At 41.0% G+C, this 27,070-nt stretch overlaps 1 protein-coding gene across 1 annotated transcript in view; it reads right to left on the bottom strand.

Moving 5' to 3' along the window:
- Positions 1 to 25,234, bottom strand: part of asip1 (agouti signaling protein 1) — a 36,325-nt gene extending 11,091 nt beyond the window's left edge. Inside the window, exon 1 of the mRNA XM_055652292.1 lies at positions 25,141 to 25,234. The gene's annotated coding sequence lies outside the window, so the exon portion shown is untranslated. The remainder of the gene's footprint in view (positions 1 to 25,140) is intronic.
- Between the last annotated feature and the right edge of the window lie 1,836 nt (positions 25,235 to 27,070).

Here is a 27,070-nt window from a genome sequence, read left to right as displayed (position 1 = left end):
GAACAACCCTGCACATCTCTAACCACAACTTACCTCAGCACTAAACTCCTATGTAATTTGCACCACCATGGTTGTTTCACAACTGTGGAGGGGCAACGTTCAAAGTGTGGGGCAAGGTTTTTACACAGAGTGGCTTTACGTGCAGAGTGGAATGCGCTGGCGGGGATAGTGGTTGGGGAGGTCGATACGATAGTGGCATTTTAGAGGCATCTGGATGGGCAAATGAATATGCATGGAATTGAAGGATATGGATCATATGCAGGCAGAAGAGAATACTTTAGCTTGGCATCAAGTTCAGCGCAAACAATGTGGGCCGAAGAATCTTTCCCTGTGCCGTACTGTATTATGTTCAGTGTTCTAATCGTTGAATACATTGAAGGCTGAGTTAGACTCAAGAGGAGGATCAAGATATATGGATATCAGGCAGGGAAATATAGTTCAGGCAATCTTCTTCTTCATGGTATCCTATTGTGCATGTTTGATCCTGACTGAAATATTCTCTAAGTGACACAGACGCATTTTAGCTCGGGAAGGTCCATGCTAAGTTGACTGACTTCAGATGACATTAATAAATGAACTGCAGATGGCCTCAGTATTAATCTGGCTAAAGAAAGGAAGAACGGCCAACATTTCTACTGCAATCTGCCTGTGTTGAATCTCTCTGCATTTTCTTTGGAATGCAATTCGAAAACTTATGCTCTAGATCATGGCCAAGATTTGAATGTTATCAAAAAAAGATATTTAGTTCCCTGATTAAACATTCTATTCCTCCCTGGCGGATTGAAAATATGATTGAAAATATTTTCTGTTATTTCAATTTCTGCAGATGAAACTAATTAATGCTGGAAATTCAAAGGTAACAGAAAATGCTGGAAATAGTTAATAGGTCTGGAGTAGGAAAACTACAAAGTATTAGGGCAATGGAGATTTGTTGCTGAATCTTCCCATCATATATTTATTCTGTTTCTCTCCTCAAGTGTTGCCTCACTTGCAAGTTTATTGTATTTTAATTTGATGTTTAGCTTGAGTTGTATAAAATCAAATGCGAGAAGTCCCAATCTGAAACATCATCTATCCATGTCCTCCAGATGTACTCCATGACCTGCTGATTTACTCCAGTACTTCTGGTGTTCTATGCCAGATTCCAGCATTTGCAATTCCTTGTGCCTCCAAGGTCTAATGCTTGTGTTGTATGCTACATGTGTTGCGGGTGCGTGAGAGAGCCCGGAATGAAGGCGAGGAGCCAGGCAAATTCTGTAAAGGCTTTAATGAGCACAGCACACTACTTCTCTGCTTCAGTGAGAGACTGAAGACTGGTCTCGTGCCAAAAATCCCTGCTCTTATCTCCATAGCTGGGAGCCTCCCCCCGACCAGTCCATCAAGTGCCGAGGGGGGATGAACCAGGGTGTAGCCTACTCCCCAGGAACTGCCACAGGACCCCCGCCCAAAGAACCGGAGGCATGAAACGGACATGGGGACGTGCGCTACGACCAGCCCATGAGCGCACTACGGCGGGCGCAGGAACCGGAGAAGGTGGGCGCTTGGGGAAAGGGCCGGAACTGAGAGAGTTTTGCAATGTTATAATAAATATTCAACATAAGAAGAATGGTCCAAGTGACCTCTTTCAGTATTTTTAACCTATTTTAATTTCTATTAATGGATATCTAACCTACCTTTCTGATTTAATCTTGGAGAGAAGGTTGTGCTTGGCAAGGAAAACTTCCAATATAGCAGAACTTTTTTTTTTAAACATACTGCCTTCACAACTCTTATTTTACCAGTTCTCCGTTGTAGACTTGCAATCTGTGTTAATTATATATTGGTAAAGGGTTTTGGTTTATTATTGTCACATGTACCGAGTTACAGTGAACAGCTTTTGTTTGCCTGATATCCAATTAAATCAGATATTACTATACATGAATACAATCACACCGAATACAAGTATAACAGGCAGCGCAAAGAGAAAAGGTGCCAAATATCGTTTTGCAGCATTTTAGCAATACAATGACTGAAAAAATAGTCCAGTGTCTGTAGTGAGGTAGGTTGGAAGATCGTGACTACACCTAGCTTAGGGGAGGATCATTTAGAAGTCTGACAGCAGAGGAAAAGAAGCTGTTCCTGAGTCTGTGATACATGCTTTCAAGCTTTTGAATCTTCTGCCTGATGGCAACAGGAAGAAGAAGCAATAAGCGGTGTATGAGGAATCCTTGATTATGTCTGAAGAAGGGTTTCGGCCCGAAACGTTGCCCATTTCCTTCGCTCCATAGATGCTGCTGCACCCGCTGAGTTTCTCCAGCTTTTTTGTGTACCTTGGTTATGTTAGCTGCTTTCCTGAGGCAGCATGAAGTTGGAGGCAATGATGGGGGTCTGGTGCTTTGTATCTTTAATTGTGTGTTCATTGCCAAAACTAAACAACTTTGTTGAGGTTTCTAAGGTCCAAGAACCACTCACTGTTTTCTTTCAAATCAAAGTAAATGGAGCTCGCATGGCAGCTTTGTGAATCAGAACAGAAAAAATACATTCAGAAAGGAACCACATTTCTTTTCTCTGAAGCTTCTTCAAATAATCAAGGTGCCTTTGAAAGTAGGATGCATAAAAGTACACATTTTTTTAAATATGTGTCATCGTATGATAGAATTACTTATTTGGACTTTAGCTCAGTTACTGAGACCCACATCCTGAAGTATTTGATTATCTTTGTTCATAACAGTTTTATGTTGACATGAAACGTTCAACGGGTGATCTGTAATTGCATCCAGATCTCTTTTATTGTTACTCAATGTTTACATTTATTTTGTGCTATTATTCGCAAAGCACTTCATGGGAGTCCTTTGTGAATCGGAGTAGGAAAATTAAATTCAGAAATGATCTTCATTTCTTTTCTCTTAACCCTCTTCATATGAACAAGATTGGAAAACAAAGTTTTTCACTGCAGCTCGGTATAATAAAGGAAAACCAATATGCAGGAGAGTTGTTAATGGAACCAGTCTTTGCAGCTGAGAACTAAGAATGAATGCTTTCTTCATGGTAATAGACTGGTATGTGAAACCAAGAAGTCCCTACCAAAAGATCATTTAAAAAATTGACAGCAACAAAGCAAAGTGTTATCTATATCATGAACAACATACGCAGGTCTGGGCAAGTTTCTCTTGGAAGAAGATATTATTTCAGTACACCTTCACTGGAGGGTTACAATGTCATGAAATAAGGATATATTAGCCTATAAGAAGGGTCTCAACCCGAAACGTCACCTATTCCTTCGCACCATAGATGCTGCCTCACCCGCTGAGTTTCTCCTGCATTTTTATCTAGCTTCGATTTTTTCCAGCATCTGCAGTTCCTTGTAGGTTTATGTGTACTATTGTCACATGTACTAAGGTAGTTTAGTTTAGTTAATTATTGTCACGTGTTCCAAGGGACAGTGAAAAGCCTTTGTTGCGATCTATCCGGTAAATGAAAAGACTATGCATGATTGCAATCAAACCGTCTACGGTGAACAGATACAGGATAAAGAGTCCGATAAACTCTGATTAAAAATAGTTCATAGGTGGTCCAATGAGGTAGGTGGGAGGTCTGGATCGCTCTCCAACTGGTGAGAGGATGGTTCAATTGCCTGATAACAGCTGGGAAGAAAGTATCCCTGAATCTGAAGGAATACAATTTCAAACGTTTGTACCTCTTGCCTCGTTAAACGATTGTAAGGACTTGCTGTATTAAGGCTGTACCATGAGTTAGTGGATTGGTTTGTCAAGTACACCTCAGGGCTAAAAGACACGGCATTGACTACATGTCCAGATAGGGCCTTGATTTGTTGCTCACTGCCACCTAATTACTTCTGTCCCTCTTTACCTTGCTGAGGCATAGCGGGTAAGTCTGGCTCCTCATGTGAGAGTGATACACAGCATCCATGAACAGCCAAGAGAATGGAACTTAATTTGAAGATTCCAAGTGACACTTTGCACTAAAGAGTTTAATTCAACTCTCCTGCACCACGAGAAACCTGGAGTACAGTACGCTGCCAAGTATAGAAGAGTTACCCCTTATCCATGGCCAAATCTCCACCTGGTGACAGAAGTATGGTGGGCACCGTGGACACGTGTAACATGAGATTCTCATGAATTGAAATGACCGAGAGGTTTTCTTTTGTTGGCACACAGATAAAATCTGACTTTCTGCCTTTGTTGATGAGGATATGAATTGCATTTACATGCCATATGAGTGTAGTCCATCACACTACATCTCCAGGAAGTCTGGAATTCTGGCAAATCCACATATCCCAATGCCTATTGGTTGTATTCGGTATTTACTTTAATGTCATTTTAACTGAGTACTTGCATACACAGATGAAACAAAAAAAATTGTTTCTCAATCAGTTCCCATCAGTGCAGTTAATAAAAACAGAATAAATACATATAGCTTTAAAATTTTTAATTACCATATCTAAAATAGGCCTAATAGTTGAAATAAAAACAGACTTTCAGACTGAGCCGTGGCTTTGCTTTGACAGGTGCCTAGCTGTCACAGTATGGGCGAGGTTAGATGTGTGGGTGTATGATATATGGGGAGGGGACACAGTCCATTAACCAATCTTATTGCCTATGGAAAGAAGCTGTGGAGCATCCTGCTGGTTTTGCAGCTGATGCTCCTGTACCTCTTCTCGGATGACAGAATGGAGAAGATGTGGCGTGATGGATGATAGGGGTCCTTAATAATGGAGATGGCTCTGCTGATGCTCCGCTTCTGATAGATCTCCAACAAGAAAGGGAATGGGGCACCAATGATCCTACTGGCTGTCTTCACTATCCTGTTAAGTTGGTTTTGCTCATAAGCCTTGCAGCTCCCAAACCAGGAAGTGATGTCGTAGGTCAATATACTCTTGATGGTGCCCCTGTGGAATGTCCTTAGATTAAAGAGTAAGAGTAAAGAAAGGAATATCTCTTTCCCTGTTGTCTCTTCTGTATTTGTATGCTGCAAACTAAGAAGCATGGCATATGTCAGCCAACATTACTGCCTCGAATGATCCAGGGACTTGGGTAACCGTGACTTCCATCTGAACAAACAGGGCAGACTGCCACAGACTCGTGCCTGCAGAATTCAAAAATTTCTGTCACCATTGATTCATATAGTTAGTATTTCCTCAATTTTCAGCGTATTTACTGTGAAATAGGCTTCCTATATATTATAGATTTCCAGAACTCTCTCTGTCGCACAGTGATTAAACTCGTTGTCATTTTAAACACATTCCCACCTATGTCAGGGAGAGCAGGATCCCATCCCTCAGCGCCACTTTGAAATGTCAAGAGAAAGGTTTTGAAAATGTAATGTTAGGCCCTTAAGGTTCAATCAGTCTGAAGAAGGGTCCTGACCTGAAATGTTGCTTATCCATTCCACATGCAGCCTGACCTGCTGAGTTACTCCAGCACTTTGTGTTTTGCTCAAAATTCCAGCATTGCAGTTCCTTGTGTCTCCAGGTTCATTAGCTTCATGGCCAAATGCAAAATCATTCTCGGAACAAAGCATCACCTATTAATCTTTTCTGTCCCAATGATACTTTCATCCCTTTATTTTGGATAAATAAAAATATATGATTCCAGAAGGAATGATACCACATATTAATCAGTCAGGAAGACATCTAGCTTGGACAGTGAGAGGACAAATATTACATGTTCTGAAAGGACAGAGAATTAGTCATGGTTATGGGGGTGACTGGGCTTTGTTAAAGAGTGTGCATTAGTTTGGAATGTAAAATGAAAAGACTATCACAGGGTTGTAGTCTGGTAAGGTCGATGCCTGGCTACTGAAGGAAGCAACCCTATCAGTCTGAGACGGGAGAAGTACCTGTACATATTTCTGGTTCACAGAGGAGAGGATAATTAATATCCTTCCTGTTATTAAATTCTCAGATGAGGAGCTCAGGAGGGAAAAAGACAGATAATGTTTTCTTCAAACTGATGAGACTGGTCAGACTGAAGATGTGTCTCAACCCATCACAGATGCTGTCTGAACCACTCAGTTCCTTCAGCTGTTTACTTTTTGTTCTAGATTCACAGAAATTGAATTAGACTCGGGGTAATGTCAGTTGAGATTTTAAACCTAAGCAGGCTAGATAAAAATGACCTCAAAGAATGCTTCTGCACCACTACATAATCCTCAATAAAATACTGTGAGCAAACAAAGAACAGGATTTGGCACTTAGCTTTTACTGTTAACTCTGATTGACAGTTATGTGATTGTGCTGAGACATTTCTGGTATGTTCTGAGTTAACATCTCCACATCTTCCAGTTATTTAACAGCAGTAGAGTAAACTGGTAACTCAACACAGAATTCCTTAATAAAATACATATTTTAAAATATGTCTTCCTTCACCTTCAAAAAACCTGTTTTCCTCAGGGGCCCACACTCCGTTTCACCTTTAGTAATGTAACAATAGTTCAATTGTACGAATAGCCAAATGGAAGTGGTTCTTCCCGGAATGTCTCGGGGCATTCTGATTCTTCCTTGAATCAATCTCAATCAATTAGTTGAATCAAGGAACACTCTCCTTGGCCAGGCGGAGTTCATCCTCACTATGAACAACTTCTCCTTTGTAGAAACAAGGAACTCCAGATAATGGTTTATAAAAGAAGATAAAGAATGCTGGTATAGCTTAGTGGGTCAGGCAGCATCTCAGGAGCACTTGGATAGGCGACGTTTTGGTCAGGACCCTTCCTTAGATATGTGACGCTTCGGGTGGGGATCCTTCTTCGGACTGATTATAGGTGACAATTGGACCCTGATAGTTATTCTGATTTCAGATCTGCTTTGACTCCTTTCACTTTCTTACATCAAAGATATAGCCATGGGGACTCGCATGCGCCCCAGCTGTCCCTGCCACTTTGTTGGTTATGTCAAACAGTTCCTGTTCCAAATGTACATTGCACCACCCACCAACTCTCTGAAGAAGGCTCCCAACCTGAAAGGTTGCCTGTACATTCCCTCTACAGATGCTGCCTGACCCACTGTGTTCCTCCAGCATTTTGTTTTACTTAAAAATAAAAATAAATATATTCTCTCAACCAAGGTCTCTCTCGGAACAGACTATGTGGTGCCGATTTCCCCCGTCACACCAAGTGAATTCACACACAGGTATCCTTCACTGCTCAAGAGTCGAGTGAGACCAAGTCATCCTCGACCCCTTGGACTGCTTAAAAAGTAAGATGACTGAGAAAATGCAGCTACAGATTCAGTTTAATGTCTGATCCACAGAATGATATAGCCAATATCATCAAGGACCACTCGCACCCCAATCATTCAATTTTCTTTCCTCTCCTGTTTGAAAGCACACACCATCAGATTCAGGAACAGCTTCTTCCCTACTGTTACTAGACAGTTGAATGCCCTCCCATAAGCTCGGGTGAGGTCCCAATCTTCCAACCTACCTCATTGTATATCTTGCACTTTTTTTATCTGCACTTTCTCTGTAACACTAACACTAGAGCACTATCTTCTGCCCTCTGCTATTTTCTATTTCCACTATATGTTATGCTGTGTACTGGCTTGATTGTACTCGCGTATAGTGTGATCAGACTGTTGAGCAGACCTTTCACAAGCTAAGATTGGATTCCCAATTACTTGTTTCAGCCCTTGCACCATTTTATGTTCATTTTCTCTGTAGCTGAAATGCTATATTCTACATGTTTTGATTGTACTCGTGCATGGATATTTTACCTGGATAGCTGTTCACTGTACTCTAGTACACATGACAATAATAAACCAATATCAACCCTTTACAGTGTAACACTCCCTCTGTGTAACACATCAGAAAAGGATTTGGATTAACAAATCTCTTGAGTTGGGACATGAAGCCACAATATCTCCAGAGATGTGTGTGTTATTGGCCTGTTAAACTGCAGTTTGCTCTGTTATTGATACATAAGTCAATTGAACACTCTTGCATTGCTTGACCTGACATTATTGCTTTGAAGAAACTATCTACTCTGCTTGAACAAATCGAGATTGGAGAAGAATTGCAGCAGACTGATTCCTGGGATATCAGGACGTTCATATGAAGAAAGACTGGATAGACTCGGTTTGTACTCGCTAGAATTTAGAAGATTGAGGGAGGATCTTATAGAAACTTACAAAATTAAGGGGTTGGACATGCTAGATGCAGGAAGATTGTTCCCGATGTTGGGGAAGTCCAGGACAAAGGGTCACAGTTTAAGGATAAATAGGAAATCCTTTAGGACCGAGATGAGAAAAACATTTTTCACACAGAGTGGTGAATCTCTGGAACTCCCTGCCACAGAGGTTGTTGAGGCCAGTTCATTGGCTATATTTAAGAGGGAGTTAGATATGGCCCTTGTGGCTAAAGGGATCAGGGGGTATGGAGAGAGGGCAGGTACAGGATACTGAGTTGGATGATCAGCCATGAACATATTGAATGGTGGTGCAGGCTCGAAGGGCCGAATGGCCTACTCCTGCACCTATTTTCTATGTTTCTAAATGGGTACTTGCATCTAGAGCATATGCTCCTCCCATTGTAAATTATTCCTGAGCTAAGGTAGACGTCTTCAAATAAACTGTGATTTTCAGGAATTAGTTACATCTCTTGGTTAACCTTTGTACTGATCAAAATTAAATACAGGAAATGCAGATGCTTATATGAAGGTTGGAAAATAACTTAATGCACTCAGTTACTCTAGGGTTGTGAACTGGCTAATCTTTACCGAAGATGTAATTTCTCTGAAAAGGCAGGGTAATATTTCAGATAAACAGTGCTTTATTAGAGAATCCCTGTAAACCACACTATCAGACTGTGATGTGTAAGTCCAGTTGCTAACTATGTATGTATATATTCCTGGCTGTTTTATCACATGAACGTGTGCATTAATCTATCCCTCCCAGTCAAGTGGTCTATTATCTTCCTCCAATATATACATAACTAATGCTGCTGCTGGCACTGACAATGGCTGCCATGGTGTACTGCTCCTTGCTGTTTTTTATGTGTTTGTTCGTTTGTGTCGTCTGTGAAAACCCTACAAAGATTACTTTCATGAGAGAGGTACTCATTAACATCGGACATACAGTACCTCCAAACATCGTTCCGGATTTCTCTAATTCGCTGGATTATTTAGATATACTCGTCGGCGGGGCTGTGGCTGTGTTCCAGGTTTTCAGATGGAGAAAGACTCGTGGGAAGCGCTCTGGAGCACTCACCTGACTCCGGCGACGAGGATCACGGACACCACTCCTGAGCATATTCCTGGCAATCGTACATTCGCTCAATAACAAAGTGGACAAACTACAACTCCTGCGCCGGACAAACAAGGACTTCTCTCGAGCCGCTGCCCTGTGCTTCACCGAGCTAGCGGTGTGAGTCGACCCCGGACAGTGCCCTGCAACTGGCTGGCTTCCAACTTCACAGAGCGGAATGCGAAGTGGAGACAGCGGGGAAATCAAGAGGCGGTGGAATATGCTTCTATACTATCCAGGACTAGTGCAGTGACATCACGGTAATGTCAAACTTCTGCTCTCCCTACCTAGAATCCTTCTTTATAAACTGCAAACCCTTTTACTCGCCTGCGTACGTGAGGCGCAAATGCAACTCGTTGACCAGGTAATGAGGGTAGAGAGTGACTTCCCGGACTCCATGGTCATTGTTTTGAGGGACTTTAACAAAGTTAATCTCAGCCGTGACCTTCCAAAGTACAGACTTCAGGTTACCTGCCCCACCAGGGGGGAGAGAACACTGGACCACTGTTACACGTCAATCAAGAACGCATATTGCTCTGTTCTCCGGGCGGGTCTGGGTCTCTCTGATCATTGTCCAGTTCACCTTATTCCGACCTACAGGCAGAAACTAAAATCTTCTTAGCCTGTGGTCAGAACAACGAAAAGGTGGACAAGCAAGGGCATTGAGAACTTACAATCCTGCTTTGACTGCATGGAATGGAATGTGTTCAGAGAAGCTACCACAAGTCTCGATGAATATACAGACACTGTATCATCATATGTCAGCTTTTGTGAGGACAGTTGCATTCCAACTAGGTACCCGGACCTGGTTCAACAAGGACCTGGTACTGGCCAAGCTGAAAAATATCACAAACCCCCTGCTGGACCCTCTGTAATTTGTATAATGAGCCAATAGATTTGTGGATGACGCAGTTAACCTGGCCCTGTACTTCATCCACCGCCAGGGGACCTATGCGAGGATTTTGTTTGTTGATTTTAGCTCTGCATTTAACACCTGCATTCGAAAGTGCATTGTGCCACAGCTACTACATTCCAAACGTTTCAAGTTCACTGTGCTGCAAACCCTCAGCTTAGGAGCACTGCAAGTCTGTGTACTCTCCCCTCTCATCTACTCTCTCTACACCAATGACTGCACCTCCATTGACTCCTCTGTCAAGCTTCTCAAGTTTGTGGATGACACAACCCTGATCCAGGATGGGAAAGAATCTGCCTACAGACACAAAGTGACATAGCTGGCGTCCTGGTGTCATCGCAACAACCTGGAGCTCAATGCTCTTAAGACAGTGGAATCGATAATACACTTTAGAGCTACCCCTCCCCTCACCCCATTCACCATCAACAACACCACAGTCACATCTGTGGAGTCTTTTAAGTTCCTGGGAACCATCCTCTCCAAGGACCTTAAGTGGGGGGTTACCATCAACTCCACAGTCAAAAAGGCACAACGGAGGATGCAGTTCCTGCGACACAATCTGCCACAGGCAATGATGGTCCAATTCTATACGGCCATCTTGGAGTCTGTCCTTGCCTTCTCCATCATAGTCTGGTTTGGATCAGCCACCAAGCACGATATCTGGAGGCTGCAGCGAATCGTCCGATCAGCTGAGAAGGTTAATGGCTGCAACCTTCCCTCCATTGATGAACTGTACACCCAGGAATGAGGGGGTAAGATCATCTCGGACACCTCTCACCCCGGCCACAAACTCTTTGACTCGCTTCCCTCTGGAAGGTGACTCCGGACTGTCAAAGCTGGCACAGCCAGACATAAAAATAGCTTTTTTCCTCCACGAGTAGTAGCTCTACTCAATAGCCAAAAATCTGTAGCCTTTTGCTCTGGTATTTAATTTACATGTTTAATCAATAATGTTTTATTATTAATGTTTGATAGTGTCACTCCTAACTGTCACTAAGTCATGTTGTCACTTGCGGGCGGAGCACCAAGGCAAATTCCTTGTATGTGAATACTTGGCCAATAAACTTATTAATTCATTCAAAAGATTTAAATGACAAAGCATATAAAACAAACTGCTGGGGGAACTCAGCTCCATATTGCAGCATTTACAGTCTCTTGCGTCTCTGACAAAACACAAAGTTTTGTTTAATATTGATCGTACAATATATTTCAAACGTATGTTTACAGATGCACTACAGATGCTGACGTAGAAAGTATCGTGTGTGGTTGCATCTTGGCCTGGTATGGCAACTCCAACGCATAGGAATGCTAGAGGCTGCAGAGATATGGACTCAACTCTGTTCATTACGGACATATCCCACCATCAAAAGCATCTACATGAGAGGCAGACTCAAACGATGGCATCTATCGTCAGAGATCCCCACTATCCAGCCCTGCCCTCTCTCACTGCTACGTCGGGCAGGAGGAACAGAAGTCTGAAGTCCCTTGCTACCAGGTTTAGGAACAGCTACTTTCCTACAACTATCAGGGTCTTGAAGTGACCCACACCGCTCTAATCCTACGCCAACAACAGAACAATATGGACCTCATACTACCATTTAAAAAAAAAAAAAATTTAAATTAAAAAAAATTAAAAAAAAACAATTCTAATTAGTTTACTTTAATTTATTTTTTTATCACATGTCCACAGTATACAGGCACAGGATAAAGGGAATAATGTTTAGTGTAAGATAATGTCCAATAAAGTCCTATTAAATATAATCCGAGGGTTTCCAATGAAGTAGATGGTAGCTCAGGAACACTCTCTAGTTGGTGATAAGAAGGTTCAGTCGCCTAATAACAGCTGGGAAGAAACTGTCCCTGAATCTGGATGTATGGGTTTCCACACTTCTGTAGCTCTTGCATGATGGGAGAGGGGAAAAGAGGGAGGCCCCAGGGTGAAACTTGTCTTTGATTGTGCTGGTAGCCTTGCTGAGGCAGCATGAAGCATAGATGGAGTCAAAGGAAGGCAGGTTGGTTTGCGTGATGGTCAATTCTCTGCAATTTCTTGCGGCCTTGGATTGGGCTGCTCCTAAACCATGCTGTGATGCATCCCGATAAAATGCATTTATGGCACATCAGTTGAAGTTGGTGAGAGTTGTTGGGGACATGTTGAACCTCCTAAGCCTTGTAAGGAAGTAGACCAGGACTAGTTACTGGTGATATTTAATCCTAAGGACTTGAAACTTTCAACCATCTCTACTTCGGTGCCATCAATGTATAATGGGGTACGTGTACCACTTCGCTTCCTGAAGTCGATCAATATCTCCTTTGTCTTGTTGACATTGAGAGAAACATTGTCTTCACGGCAGATTACGAGGTTCTCAACCTCCTCCCTTTGTTCCGTCTCATTGTTTGATATCCGGCCCACAAATTTGTAAAATGGCTTGGATTTGTACTTGGCTGCACGATCGTGGGTGCATAAGGAGTAAAGAAAATAACATTTTCATACTAATGTCTAGATTTTGCCCAGTCTTTCTTTTAACATTTTACGTGCAATTTATGTATAATTTGTTTTGTATGTTGTCTGAATCTATATGCCTGTGATACTCCTGCAAGCAAGATTTTTTTAATTGTACCTCTATCTGTATTTGTGCATCTGAAAACAAACGTGAAATAGAATTTTCCGTTGGCTTGCTCTTAAGGTCATAAGATCATGTGATATGAGCAGAATTAGGCCATTCGGCCCATCAAGTTTACTCCACCATTCAATCAAGGCTGATCTATCTTTTCATTCTAACGCCATTCTCCTGGTTTCTCCCCATAACCCCTGACACCCATGTTATAAAGGCAATTAATTTTAAATTCACAGAGACACTAAAATAGAAGGTAATGTTTGAGAAGGTTGTAAGGTGTCAAATCAAACTCTGCTTATTAAAATTAAAATCTGCTTTCAACTTACATAGATCAAGCCAAGAGACTTCCTGGTGTGGCTCCATAATTCCGTAGGGGGTAAATTTGACTTTGCAATCTTTGTTACCATTGAGTAATTGTAGAAAAAAGCTCAAAGAAGTCATATCATGACAGTCAAAATCTATGGAAAATGAAAGTGGTGACAGTATTCCATAGAATAGGTTTTGATCGTTGAGCATACCAAGCATTGACGTACCCCTTGTGAAGATCATATGTGGTGTGAGTAATCAGGTCTCTCTTTCACTAATACAAAAACTGCTACAAACTTTAAAAATCTGAGTATTGTAGTTTAGTTTAATTTAGTTTTGAGATCCAGCAAAGAAACAGGCCCTTCGGCCCACCGAGTCCACACCAACCACCGATCACCTGTTCACACTAATTCTACGTTATTCCACTTCCTCATCCACTCCTGACACACGAGGGGCAATTTACAGAGGTCAATTAACTTGCAAACTCGCAAATCATTTTATTGATGGAACCTTTATGTCTATGTTCGAAAGTTGTGGGTAAAAGCCTTTTTTCAATGGTTAAGAACACATTTAAAGCTGATGTTTCACTGTTACATAGGGGAGTTGCTGTCTTTCAGGTCGAGTGTGAAACTTGAGGTCCTGTCTGCCTGTTCAAGTGGATGTAAAACATCCCATGACAACTGTTTCAAAGAGCAAAACATCCCAGTGAATATGAATCCCTCAACCAAAACAAATTAATTGCCTACTCATTTTATTTGTGGGGCTTCCTCTCTAGACTGTTTACTGTATTTGTGGGCAAGATCACATGGAAACTCAAAATAGTAATGAATAAATCAATATCAGGTCAAACCTAGTTTATTATCATGCACAAGTATGGTGAGGAAGAAGTGCAATGAAAAGCTTGCTTACAGCAGCATCACAGGTAGATAAATACACAGAAACAACATACATAAATTACACATCAAATTCTGCCACATAGTGAAAAGAAAAAAGAAAAACACAAGAGATTAGTGCAAAAATATACAAATTACAAACATATCTCTGGTATTGCCAAGGGCATGGAAATTCTGAGAGTATTTGTCTAAAGGATTTGAGTATAGGAGCAGGGAGGTTCTACTGCAGTTGTACAGGGTATTGGTGAGACCACACCTGGAGTATTGTGTACAGTTTTGGTCGCCAAATCTGAGGAAAGACATTCTTGCCATAGAGGGAGTACAGAGAAGGTTCACCAGACTGATTCCTGGGATGTCAGGACTTTCATATGAAGAAAGACAGGATAGATTTGGCTTGTACTCGCTAGAATTTAGAAGATTGAGGGGGGATCTTATAGAAAGGTACAAAATTCTTAAGGGGTTGGACAGGCTAGATGCAGGAAGATTGTTCCCGATGTTGGGGAAGTCCAGGACAAGGGGTCACAGTTTAAGGATAAAGGGGGAATCCTTTAGGACCGAGATGAGAAAAACATTTTTCACACAGAAAGTGGTGAATCTCTGGAACTCTCTGCCACAGAAGGTAGTTGAGGCCAGTTCATTGGCTATATTTAAGAGGGAGTTAGATGTGGCCCTTGTGGCTAAAGGGATCAGGGGGTATGGAGAGAAGGCAGGTACAGGATACTGAGTTGGATGATTAGCCATGATCATATTGAATGTCGATGCGGGCTCGAATGGCCTACTCCTGCACCTATTTTCTATGTTTCTATGTTTCTAAGGGCCAGTCTGGCTGTGTGACTAGATATGGGAGTCATTTATAAGAATCAATATGTAGACACAAGGCAGGTCAGGCAGCATCTGTGGAAGAAAGTGAAAGGTGACGTTTCGGGTTGGGATCCATCTTCAGACTCATTATGTTTTGTCCAATATATAGTATGTTGGAAAAACTCAGGATCATCTGTTGAGTTTTGCTCAAGATTCCACATACTACAAAGTATTGAGTTCAGGTTGGATGAGGTAACCAAATAATATTTTCTTTAAATATTCCCAATGATTTAGCCTCCACAACCCTTGGGATGGAATATTCCAAAGATTTCAGGGATGCATAATGATGTCGGTCAAGGTGTAGAATTGCCATACCTCAAAGATGTGGCCAAAGTTTCCTTGAGATATGCAACATCCTTAGTGACTCATGGTGGTGCTATAGACAATGGACAATAAACAATAGGAGCAGGAGTAGGCCATTCGGCCCTTCGAGCCAGCACTGCCATTCAATGTAATCATGGCTGAGCATCCACAATCAGTACCCCGTTCCTGCCTTCTCCCCATATTCCTTGACTCCCCTATCTTTAAGAGATCTATCTAACTCTCTCTTGAAAGCATCCAGAGAACCGGCCTCCACTGCCTTCTGAGGCAGATAATTCCACAGACTCACAACTCTCTGTGTGAAAAGGTATTTCCTCATCTCTGTTCTAAATGGCTTACCCCTTTTATTCTTAAACTGTGGCCCATGGTTCTGGACTCCCCCAATATTGGGAACATGTTTCCTGCCTCTAGCATATCCAAACCATTAATAATCTTATATGTTTCAATAAGATCCTCTCACCCTTCCAAAATTCCACAGTATACAAGCCCAGCCGCTCCATTCTATCAGCATATAAAAGTCCCGCCATACCGGGAATTAACCTTGTGAACCTATGCTGCACTCCATCAACAGCAAGAATGTCCTTCCTCAATATGGAGACCAAAATTGCACACAATTGCACCAAAATTGCACTCCAGGTGTGGTGTCACTAGAGTCCTGTACAACTGCAGAAGGACCTCTTTGCCCCTATCTGTGACATTCAAAATAGAGATGGAACATCTGCAAAGCACCTTATGGGAATGCACAAATGTCAGAGGAGCATGCTGCATCCCAAACAACCCACCCAGCCTCCCCATCAAACATTGCCTCCTACACCCATGTCAAAGTTTGTTGTTCCACAGAGGACTCTTCTGGCAACTTGGAGTCCTCTCACACTGCAGTGGAAATAAGTTGTGTTTGACCCCGAGACACTATTCAATTCATTAACGTTTCCCGAGATCCACTTGCAGAATGGCAATTTGCCTTCATCAGTTGGGCCATTGAATATGAGAATCAGAAAGTCATGCTGCAACTTTATAAAACTTTGGTTAGGCCGCATTTGGAGGATCGTGTGCGGTTCTGTTCGCCCCATTACAGAAGGATGTGAATGATTTGGAGAGGGTGCAGAGAATATTTATGAGGATGTTGCCTGGACATGAGGGCCTGAGCTATAGAGAGAGATTGGGCAAGCTAGGACTTTATTCCTGGGAGCGCAGGAGATTGAGGAGTGATCTTATGGTGGAGAATTAATTGGGTGAATGCACAGACTCTTTTACCCAGGGTGAGGGAATCAAGAACCAGAGGGCATCAGTTTAAGGTGCGAGGGAAAAGATTTAATAGGAATCTGAGGGGCAACTTTTTCACACGGAGGGTGGTTATATGGAACCCACTGTCAGAGGAGGTAGTTGAGGCAGGTGCAAGCCAACATTTAAAAGACACTTGGACAAGGATAGGAAATATTTTGAGAGATATGGACTAAATGCGCGCAAGGCAGACTAGCTTAGATGGGGCGTCTTTGTCGGCATGAACGAGTTGGGCCGTAGGACCTGTTTCTGTGCTGTATGACTATGATTGTGGTTTCCCGAAATGCTGCCTGGATTAAACGGTATTAGTAGATTAGCTATAAGTAGCTATGATAGAAATATTCAAGAAGCATTTATGTAGCCCAGGGGTGGGGAACCTGCGGCCATAATTCTAGGCCATTAAGTGCGGCCTTTTGAATGAACCCAAATATTGTAATTGGCCAAATACAAGATGTCACAAAATGGAGAATCTCTGTATTTGCAAAGCCTGCTTGGGCACTTTCTGTGAAAGTTGCAAACTGTGAGTCACAGCTCCAAAGAGTCTGAACCCTAGATGGAAGTTGAGTATAAGGTGAGGTTCAGATGTCCTTCCTTTTGTTAATATGTATGAGAGTTTTGCAGAAGAGCTGAGCAGGTTTACAAATGCATGATTACGATGAATTAGCCATCAATGTAACAGAACAACTTCACGCAATACTCCAAAAGGAAAATATATATTATTCAATCGCTTTGGATGAATCGATGGATACTACTGACGGCGCAGGTTGTATAATTCATCAGGGCCATAACAGAAGATTTGCTTTGTTACAAAGAGTTACTCGCTTTGGGCACATGGGTAAAGAGGAAGAGATTTCTGCAACAACTTTCAAGATAAATGTTGTGAAGTTGGACTGGTTTTGGTTAATTTAGTGAGCGTATGTACAGACGGTGCATCTTCCATGACAGAAAAACGTGAAGGGTTTATTGCACAGATAAAAAAGGTATTATCAGATCCAGATGCTCTCATTTCTTTTCACTGTATCTTACATCAGCAAAATCTCTGTGCTGATTGTAAGTGACACTTTGCAACAAGTTATAATTATTGTTAACTATATTCGTGCAAATGCAACATGGCATCGTCAGTTTCGTAATATGCTAAAGTTGGACGATGAGGCATTCAGTGTGGATTTGCCATATCATTGTTAAGTGCATTGGCTATCGCAGGCACATGTGTTAGCAAAATGTTTATCTTTGCGAGAACAGATAGTTAAATTACATGAAGAACAGAATCAGCAATGTAAATTATTGAAAGAAGATTTCTATAGAAATACTGCATTTCTGTGTGATATCATGTAAAAGCAAAACGACTTGAATGTTTCTTTGCAAGGTAAAACTTATGCCCCTGTCCCACTTAGGAAACCTGAACGGAAACCTCTGGAGACTTTGCGCCCCACCCAAGGTTTCCGTGCGGTTCCCGGAGGTTGCAGGTGGTTGCAGGTGGTTGCCGGAGGTTGCAGGTAGTGGAAGCAGGTAGGGAGACTGACAAAAACCTCCAGGTACCGCACGGAAACCTTGGGTGGGGCACAAAGTCTCCACAGGTTTCTGTTCAGGTTTCCTAAGTGGGACAGGGGCATAAATCTATATATGATTTGTGGCAAAAAAATTCAGTCATTTTGAAAATAGCTGTATTTTTTCAACTACTTATTGCTGCGAATCTACATTCTCCAACCTAACCCAAATCAAGACGCCCTTAAGGTCACAAATGACGGACACCCATCTAGAAGATCAGCTGAAACTGCATACCTCCATGTTGCAATTAAATATTCAAATGCTTTCCCACAAAAAGCCGTCACAACAAAGTAATTAAACGGTTTAAGAAGTAACTGCAGATGCTGGAAAATCGAAGGCAGATAAAAATACTGGAGAAACTCAGTGGGTGAGGCAGCATCTATGGAGCGAAGGAAATAGGTAAAGTTTCGGGCCGAAACCCTTCTTCAGAGGTTAACCTTTCAAATCTTAAAAGGTTAGCTAACTTTAGAATTAACTATAAATTTAAAATACTGTATAGACTCTACTATTCAAAGACCAAATTGAACAAGATCTTCCCAAAATTCTCTCCTATTTGTGATAAATGTCACCTCCAAGAAGCGACTATAACCCATTCCTTCGCTTCCTGTATAAAGTTACAATACTTCTGGAGGGGAATATTTGATATCTTCTCCAAAATACTTAAAATTAAATTGGAGCCAGATATAAAACTAATCACATTACGTATGTCAGAGGCCTGCTGAAAGCTAACAATATTTCAAAGACATTTCCTTAATTACAACCTAATAATGGCGAAAAAACTAATACTCAAATTTTGGAAACAGGCAACAGTCCCCACAGTGAAGATGTGGATTACTGATATGTCCGAGACACTACATTTAGAAAACATTAGGCTTGTCTTGGCGGGAAAAGCAGATCAATTTCTCAAGACATGGTTGCCTTTTACTGAATTTCTGCAACAACAGAATGGTTAAAACACAAATTTAAACCCGATGCCAGGGATGGGTGGGGGGGGGGGGGGGGGGGGGGGGGGGGGGTTTGGGGGGGGGGGGGGGGGGGTGGTAGAAGGAGTTATGTCTCCATCCTTTCTTATTTCTTTTCTCTTGCACTTCTTTAGTAGCTTGGGAGACTTTTTCTTGCTTTCTCTTATTTTTCTTTCTTTTTTTCTCTTTTTTCCTTTTATTTTAAAATTTAGGTTTCAATGTTAAAAATGAAGCTGTACAATAATTGTATAACTGTTATGTCGATCGCCTTATCCCTGTACAATAGCTTCTAATAAAATAAATTAAAAAAAACCCCAAAAAACTTTAGAATTAACAAAATGTTTTCATTTTCTTGAAGTTAGTACATAGTAGTTAGATTTTTACAAAATAATGTACATTTTGAAGTATATCTAATTGAAGTTTCTTGGATGCAGCCTTATAAGATTACAACTAACTTAATGTGGCATTCCACCATGAAAAGGCTCCCCTCCCCTGAGGTAGCCACATGCCCAGCCGGGAATAAAGCTACAAGGACCTTGTGCAGTCAGATGGGTTTAGATTAAATTGGCATCATAGTTGGTGCAACCATCATGGATCGAAGAGCCTGTTCTTGAGCTGTATAGTTCTATTTCCAATACGCTATGAGTAGAGCAACAATGTAAAAATACTAACAATCTTCAATCATCTCAACTGATGATGCCTGACTCTCATAATTGTTCTGAGTTTTTGTCAGGTTTCCAGTGGCCAGAGTATTTGTTTATTGTTTATAATGTTTAAAATAGATTTAGTGGGCTTCTGTGATAAATTACACTTTCAAACATTTTTTTCCCCAACGTTAGCCAGCATCATGCAATCGCCAATCCATAACATGCAATTGTATTTAAAACTAAAGATCATTTATTGCTCGTTTAACTGGCTCATCCGTGATGATAATCCTTGGTCTTGTCTCCATGATTTGCTTATACAGACCATTAACCCAAGAGATTTCACTGGGATGTTATAAAACAAAATCCAACACAAAGCCACATTCAGAAATATTAAAAAAGTGATCTGAAGAATTAGAAGTCATAGCATGAACGCAGTAGAGAGAATTTGAGAGTGTGGGAGCCAACTGACTATGGTGGGTGGACCAAAGGAGCGGTTTCCATGCTGTATCTCTAAACAAAACTAACTCGCTATGACCAACTAGGCATGTGTCCCCTTTGCGCTATCTATTTTACTTGAGTTTGACTTGATTGTTTTTGTGTGTAATATATCTTGGTTTGGATAGCATGAAAAACAAAGATGTTCACTGTACCTCAGTACACGTGACAATAATAAAACTAAACTCTCATTGTTCCAGCAATTAATCAATACTGCTTAAGAGGACAGACCTGGAGGAGCATAAGATTTAAAGGGGCTACAGGAAATTACAGAAGTAGGGAAGGATAACACTATGGAGAGATTTGAAAACAAACTAGCGGAGCTGCCACCTCACAGCTCCGGTGTCCCGAGTTCAATCCTGGGATCTGCTCCCGACTGTGTGGAGTTGCATGTTCTCCCTGCGACCACAGGAATACTTCTAGCTATTCTGGTTTCCTCCTACATCCAAAACACATGTGGGTTAGTATACTCCAAAAGGTAGAGACTTGGGGATGCAATCAAGTCCATAACGTAAACCAGCCTCCCCCTACCCCCCCCCCCCCCCCTCACCCTCCTCACTCCCCCTCCCTCATCGATTCCATTTATACTTCATGCTATCAGGAAATACAATATAATCATCCTAATCATTCCAAATACTCTCTTCTCCCATCAGACAGAGGATATAGAAGATTGAACACTTTACCATGCTACATGAAATGGTAATATATTAATACCAATGCCAATATTACTGTCTTTTTTTTCTTGTAATATAAATTATCTATGTGTATTGCATTTACAGGTCTGTTATTCTGCTGCAAGTAAGAATTTAATTGTTCCGTTGTCGGTCTACATGATAATTAATTCCGCTTGACTCTTGACGTGTACCAAGGGAGTAATTTCAAGCTTCTAAATAATTGAGTGAAAAATGCTGTTCATTGAAAGTTTGCCAGTCGTAAAAATATCAATTTTGTTGGATTTATAGTTAAAACTTGAATTTACTGCTAGGAATCCTGCAATTTATCCTAGAGATTATAATTGAAATAATACATCTGTTGGCGTAAGTTTTGGGAAATAAATCTGTCAAAGTATTTAGCTCACTGGGTTTTAAATTCTTCTGTCAGCACAATAGTTCCATTGCTCGTGAAATAAATGTCTGTGCGCTAATAAATCGCAGACAAGGCATAAAGGAACACGCGATTTCAAAGAAGGCGTTACTGACAGCGGACAGGTAGGGGGGCAACTTTATCGTTTCGAAAGGAATTGGACTTCAACAAATTTACCAGAATGATGCCTGGAGTAGGGGGGTATTGATAAAGGGAGAGGTTGGACAAACTTGGATTGTTTACTCTGGAACGTCAGATTGTGGAGAGACCTGATAAAAGTATATATAATTATGAGGGGCATAGATATGATAAACAGTCAGAACTTTTTTCCCAGAGTAGAAATATCAAATACCAGAGGGCATGGCTTTAAGGTGAAAGAGGCATACAGTAAAGGAGATGCACAGGGGAAGTGTTTTACTTAGAGGGCTGTGAGTGCCCGGAACACACTGTCTGTGGTGGAGACAGATATGATGGTGGTATTTTAGTGAGGCATATGGATGTGAAGGGGTGGGGGTGATAAGGATCATGTGTAGGAAGAATTGATGTTGACATCATGTTTGGTATATACATTATGGGCCGAAGGGCCTGCTCCTGTGCTGTAATGCTCTATGATAGATACAAAAAGCTGGAGTAACTCAGCGGGACAGGCAACAACTCTGGAGAGAAGGAATGGATGACGTTTCGGGACGAGACCCTTCTTCAGACGTGTAATGCTCTATATTATTTTGCTGCTGTATCTTGCCCTTTGCTTTATCTATGGTACATGAGTTTCAGCTGATTGTATGGTATGTTTGATCTGTTTGAATAGCATGAAAAACACGTATTTCACTGTACCTCGGTACATGTGACAATAACGACTTCAACTACAATTCCCTGACAAGGCAGTTCTGAGTCAAAACATTACCCATTACCAAAGAGTCTCGACATTCTTCAGACCGACAATCTCCAGGCCTCGGCGCTTCTCTAATCTTTCTTTTGCATTCCAGATTCTAATTGCTCCAATGTTGCCTAGCAATTAAACCCTGGAATGCCCATGCTCTCTCCTGTCAGACTTCTTGCCCCTTCTCTTTTAAGATGATGCTTAAATTCTACCTCTAACTAAACTTTGGTAACATCGCAATATCTTCTTATGTGACACAGTTGAAAAATTTTGTTTGGTAACACTTATGAAGACGCAGTATAAAAGGAAGTGGGTGTTTATTATATTTCAACTCCAATTGTACTTCTAACCAAAGTTAAAACACAGGCATATAACCATATAACAATTACAGCACGGAAACAGGCCATCTCGGCCCTACAAGTCCGTGCCGAACAATTTTTTTTTCCCCTTAGTCCCACCTGCCTGCACTCATACCATAACCCTCCATTCCCTTCTCATCCATATGCCTATCCAATTTATTTTTAAATGATACCAACGAACCTGCCTCCACCCCTTCCACTGGAAGCTCATTCCACACCGCTACCACTCTCTGAGTAAAGAAGTTCCCCCTCATATTACCCTTAAACTTCTGTCCCTTAATTCTGAAGTCATGTCCTCTTGTTTGAATCTTCCCTATTCTCAAAGGGAAAAGCTTGTCCACATCAACTCTGTCTATCCCTCTCATCATTTTAAAGACCTCTATTAAGTCCCCCCCCCTTAACCTTCTGCGCTCCAGAGAATAAAGACCTAACTTATTCAACCTATCTCTGTAACTTAGTTGTTGAAACGCAGGCAACATTCTAGTAAATCTCCTCTGTACTCTCTCTATTTTGTTGACATCCTTCCTATAATTGGGCGACCAAAATTGCACACCATACTCCAGATTTGGTCTCACCAATGCCTTGTACAATTTTAACATTACATCCCAGCTTCTGTACTCAATGCTCTGATTTATAACGGCTAGCATACCAAAAGCTTTCTTTACCACCCTATCTATATGAGATTCCACCTTCAAGGAACTATGCACGGTTATACCCAGATCCCTCTGTTCAACTGTATTCTTCAATTCCCTACCATTTACCATGTGCGTCCTATTTTGATTTGTCCTGCCAAGGTGTAGCACCTCACATTTATCAGCATTAAACTCCATCTGCCATCTTTCAGCCCATTTTTCCAAATGGCCTAAATCACTCTGTAGACTTTGGAAATCCTCTTCATTATCCACAACACCCCCTATCTTAGTATCAACTGCATATTTACTAATCCTATTTACCACACCTTCATCCAGATCATTGATGTACATGACAAACAACAAAGGACCCAATACAGATCCCTGAGGCACCCCACTAGTCACCTGCCTCCAACCCGATAAACAGCCATCCACCATTACCCTCTGGCTTCTCCCATTCAGCCCCTTTTGAATCCATCTTGCTATTCCTGCATTTATACCCAACAGTTGAACCTTCTTAACCAACCTTCCATGAGGAACCTTGTCCATATAGACAACATCCACTGCCTTACCCTCGTCAATTTCCCTAGTAACCTCTTCAAAAAATTCAAGAAGATTAGTCAAACATGACCTTCCAGGCACAAATCCATGTTGACTGTTCCTAATCAGACCCTGTTTATCTAGATGCTTATATATATTATCTCTAAGTATCTTTTCCATTAATTTGCCCACCACTGAAGTCAAACTAACAGGTCTATAATTGCTAGGTTTACTCTTAGAACCCTTTTTAAACAATGGAACAACATGCGCAGTACGCCAATCCTCGGGGACTATTCCCGTTTCTAATGACATTTGAAATATTTCTGTCATAGCCCCGGCTATTTCTACACTAACTTCCCTCAATGTCCTAGGGAATATCCTGTCAGGACCTGGAGACTTATCCACTTTTATATTTTCCAAAAGTGTCAGCGCTTCTTTTACTTTGAACCTCATAGTATCCATAGCTACTTTACTAGTTTCCCTTACCTCACATAATCCTTGTGTGTAGCCACATCCCACAAAAATATATATATTTGGCCTTGTTGTTTAAGAGCACAAAGGCAATGAAGTACTCCTTACTTTGAATTGGGCCAATGAATGTTTCATAGAGCTGAACGATTTCAATAGGAACAGTTTAATGCCTCGTTTGTTCCTGACATGTTAATTAACGGTTTACTAAATATTCACTGCAGCTAAGTGTGGAATCCTAAACCATTCTTTTTTATTGTTGTACCCTAGATGCTGACACCACTAAAACAGTCATCCTCGTCATCTTGTGAACATTAAAGTAATATTTGGCACTTTCTAATTTAGCATTATTTGGGAGATCTTTGTTTGCACGGAATGGAACGAAGATAAACTAACAGATCCGGTAACAGTAACTATAACAGTTACAAGAGCCAAAGGAAATTCTTAATTGCTCCAACTAATCAGAGCGGCCACACATTGCTTTCCATCAAAATAACGCCGAGTTTTGTGGTCCGTTACACGTACGCAATAGCGTTGCGTGCAGAATCCCTGATGTTTTTGTTTCGATAACTGCGCATAGTTCGGCCCAGAATGCTGCAGATTTGCGTGCCTCCTAAAATCATGGAATTAAACACGTTTATTGATAAATAAAACCATTGCTTCACTCCGGCCACATTCTTTCAAATCCTGGTCAAAGCACTTTGTAGAGTCCAACGTCCACTATTTAATAACATATATATTATTCAGTGCTCTTTAAGATTTGTTATGCCTTAAAACGATCACCGCCAACCTCCCTTAGTCTTACCTACAAATAAGACAATTTTCATGTCGAGAAATGTATATATAATCAAACTCGAAATTACAAAGGCATATTACATGAAACTGAAACCTCAGATACATATTATCTGCTAACTAGTATAAATATTCTATATGTGGAGGGAAATTTTCAAAGAAACAATATTTAGACGGATTATTGGAGCCTACCGGATGGCTCGTTATATAGGAAGCGAACAGAAGAGTGTACACGATATCCCCTGAACTGGCTCATTTAGCTGTTCATTGTTAAAGATTCAGGTCGAATGGCACTGTTTGAAGAGCACCTACCCGTTCCGACTGCCTCGCTGTTCAGTGAAAGTTGCTTCTTAGCTCTGCAAATGTACAGCCATCCGGGAACGACTTAAATAAAGACTCCCCGCCCCCCTCCCCCTCCCACCATCTCCCCCCGTCTCCTCCTCCTCTTCTCAAAGTAACCTGGAGACAGCAAATTACTTTCTCCCTCCCCTTCTGGCGGTCGGGGTAGTGGTGGTGGGAGAGGGGTGGGGATTGAAGGCGAGGGACTGGGAAGAATAGCTGTACTGTAGTTGACAAACATTTGGGAGCCTGGAGGCCAAAACCAAAGATCCTATAGATGTGTTTGAGAAAAACATGCCATTCATTGCAAGAAAAGATGTATGTGGTGCTAGCGTTCTGAAGGCTTACTCGGCCTTAGAACTGGCGTTTAAAAATAATTGGAGATCTTTTTAAGAACAAAGCTGTTTTCTTTAACACAATCCCATAAATATGCGAACCATGATAGTGAAAAGGGAGATTGCTTTAAAATGGATGCTAAACAAAAGTTAAAATAAAATTGTAACTTCCAATTAATGGAACTGTGTGGAACAAGTTAATGTAGTATCTTAATATCATTTTGGCTTTTCATATGCAAACAAAAGTAAAAGAGAGGCGGGGCTTGTTACCAAATTTGAATATTTTAACCCTGAGATGGTTTTGGGAAGAAATCGGGTCATCGCTCGCGGATTGTTCGCGGTTTCCTGGTGGATGGATATCTTTCCTACACGAATCCTAGACGGTTCATGTGGGTTTCCACGCTCAATACAAAGACGATGCTAATTGACTCGAATAACACGCGAAATTGGATGCATATAGTCCATTGCACGACCAAACAGCCCGCCAAATTGTTCACCCGCATCCGCATTTTGATGCGCTGGTTGCAGCAAAAAATGGTGATGTTGGATTCCAATTTGCCCACTCATGGGATGGGAAATAGAAATGCTTAAAGAAACAAATGCAGGAAAATATATTTTGCATCAAACTTGTTTGGAAAAAAATAAATTGCAATCGTTTTGAATGCAGTGAATTGGAATTTGATATTGGACAACGGCGACAAAAATTGTAAATACAAACCCACGTGCAGAAGCATATTTTTAAAAACACCTCCGGTAAAGATTGCTAATCGATCTAAAGAGAACGCAACTTTTGCAGACAGAAATGAGGTTGCATTAACACGAACGCATTTGCGTTTATTGCCTGTTAGAGAAACACGTAATAGAAAATATCGGTTATTGCAGTTTAACCGCGTTCGTCTTTACAAATAAACCCTATAAAATAATGAGTAAATTTTAAAAGGATCCTATGATTTAATTGCTTTTTAAAACAGCTGATCTATTTCTTGTCTCTGGTCATTTTCAAACTTAATGTTTTTTTCTCCCATTAGTTTCTGTTACGTCCCTCGCTGGGAACAATTATTCCTCTGTATATTCTCTTTATATTTGTACATTTCACATGCGTACGAAACAGGAAATTACATGATAGTTAAATATTTATTGTCTCCATTATATTTAATGTATCCAATAAATTTCAGAAATAAAAAGTAGTGTTTCAGAAAAAAACAATAGATATTGTTATATAATTTTAAAGTTTCGTTTTGTTTCAATTAAATTTCCAATAATTGATTATTAATCGGAATGACAACCGTGACGGATGTGACCTCCATTTCATATTAACAAACAGCCCTAACCACATAGATTTTCATCGTCTGTTTCTGTCTCTACAGTTTACAGAATATCTTATTGAAATTATTTATTTGGGTTTTCTTCAGTTTTTTATTTTGCATTAGTATTGTGGTTATTAATTTACTTATTTTTTGTTTGTTATATATTATCTCTGTGTACTGTGCTTACAGGCCTGTTAGGCAGTTGCAAGTAAGGAATGTTTTATTGTTTTATCGTCGATACATACGACAATTAAACGGTCT

This window comes from Leucoraja erinacea, chromosome 21, assembly GCF_028641065.1.
Source record: "Leucoraja erinacea ecotype New England chromosome 21, Leri_hhj_1, whole genome shotgun sequence".
In the NCBI taxonomy this organism is placed as follows: Eukaryota; Metazoa; Chordata; class Chondrichthyes; order Rajiformes; family Rajidae; genus Leucoraja; species Leucoraja erinaceus.
Note: the sequence above shows the minus strand (reverse complement) of the source record. Positions and strands in the feature narration are given on the sequence as shown.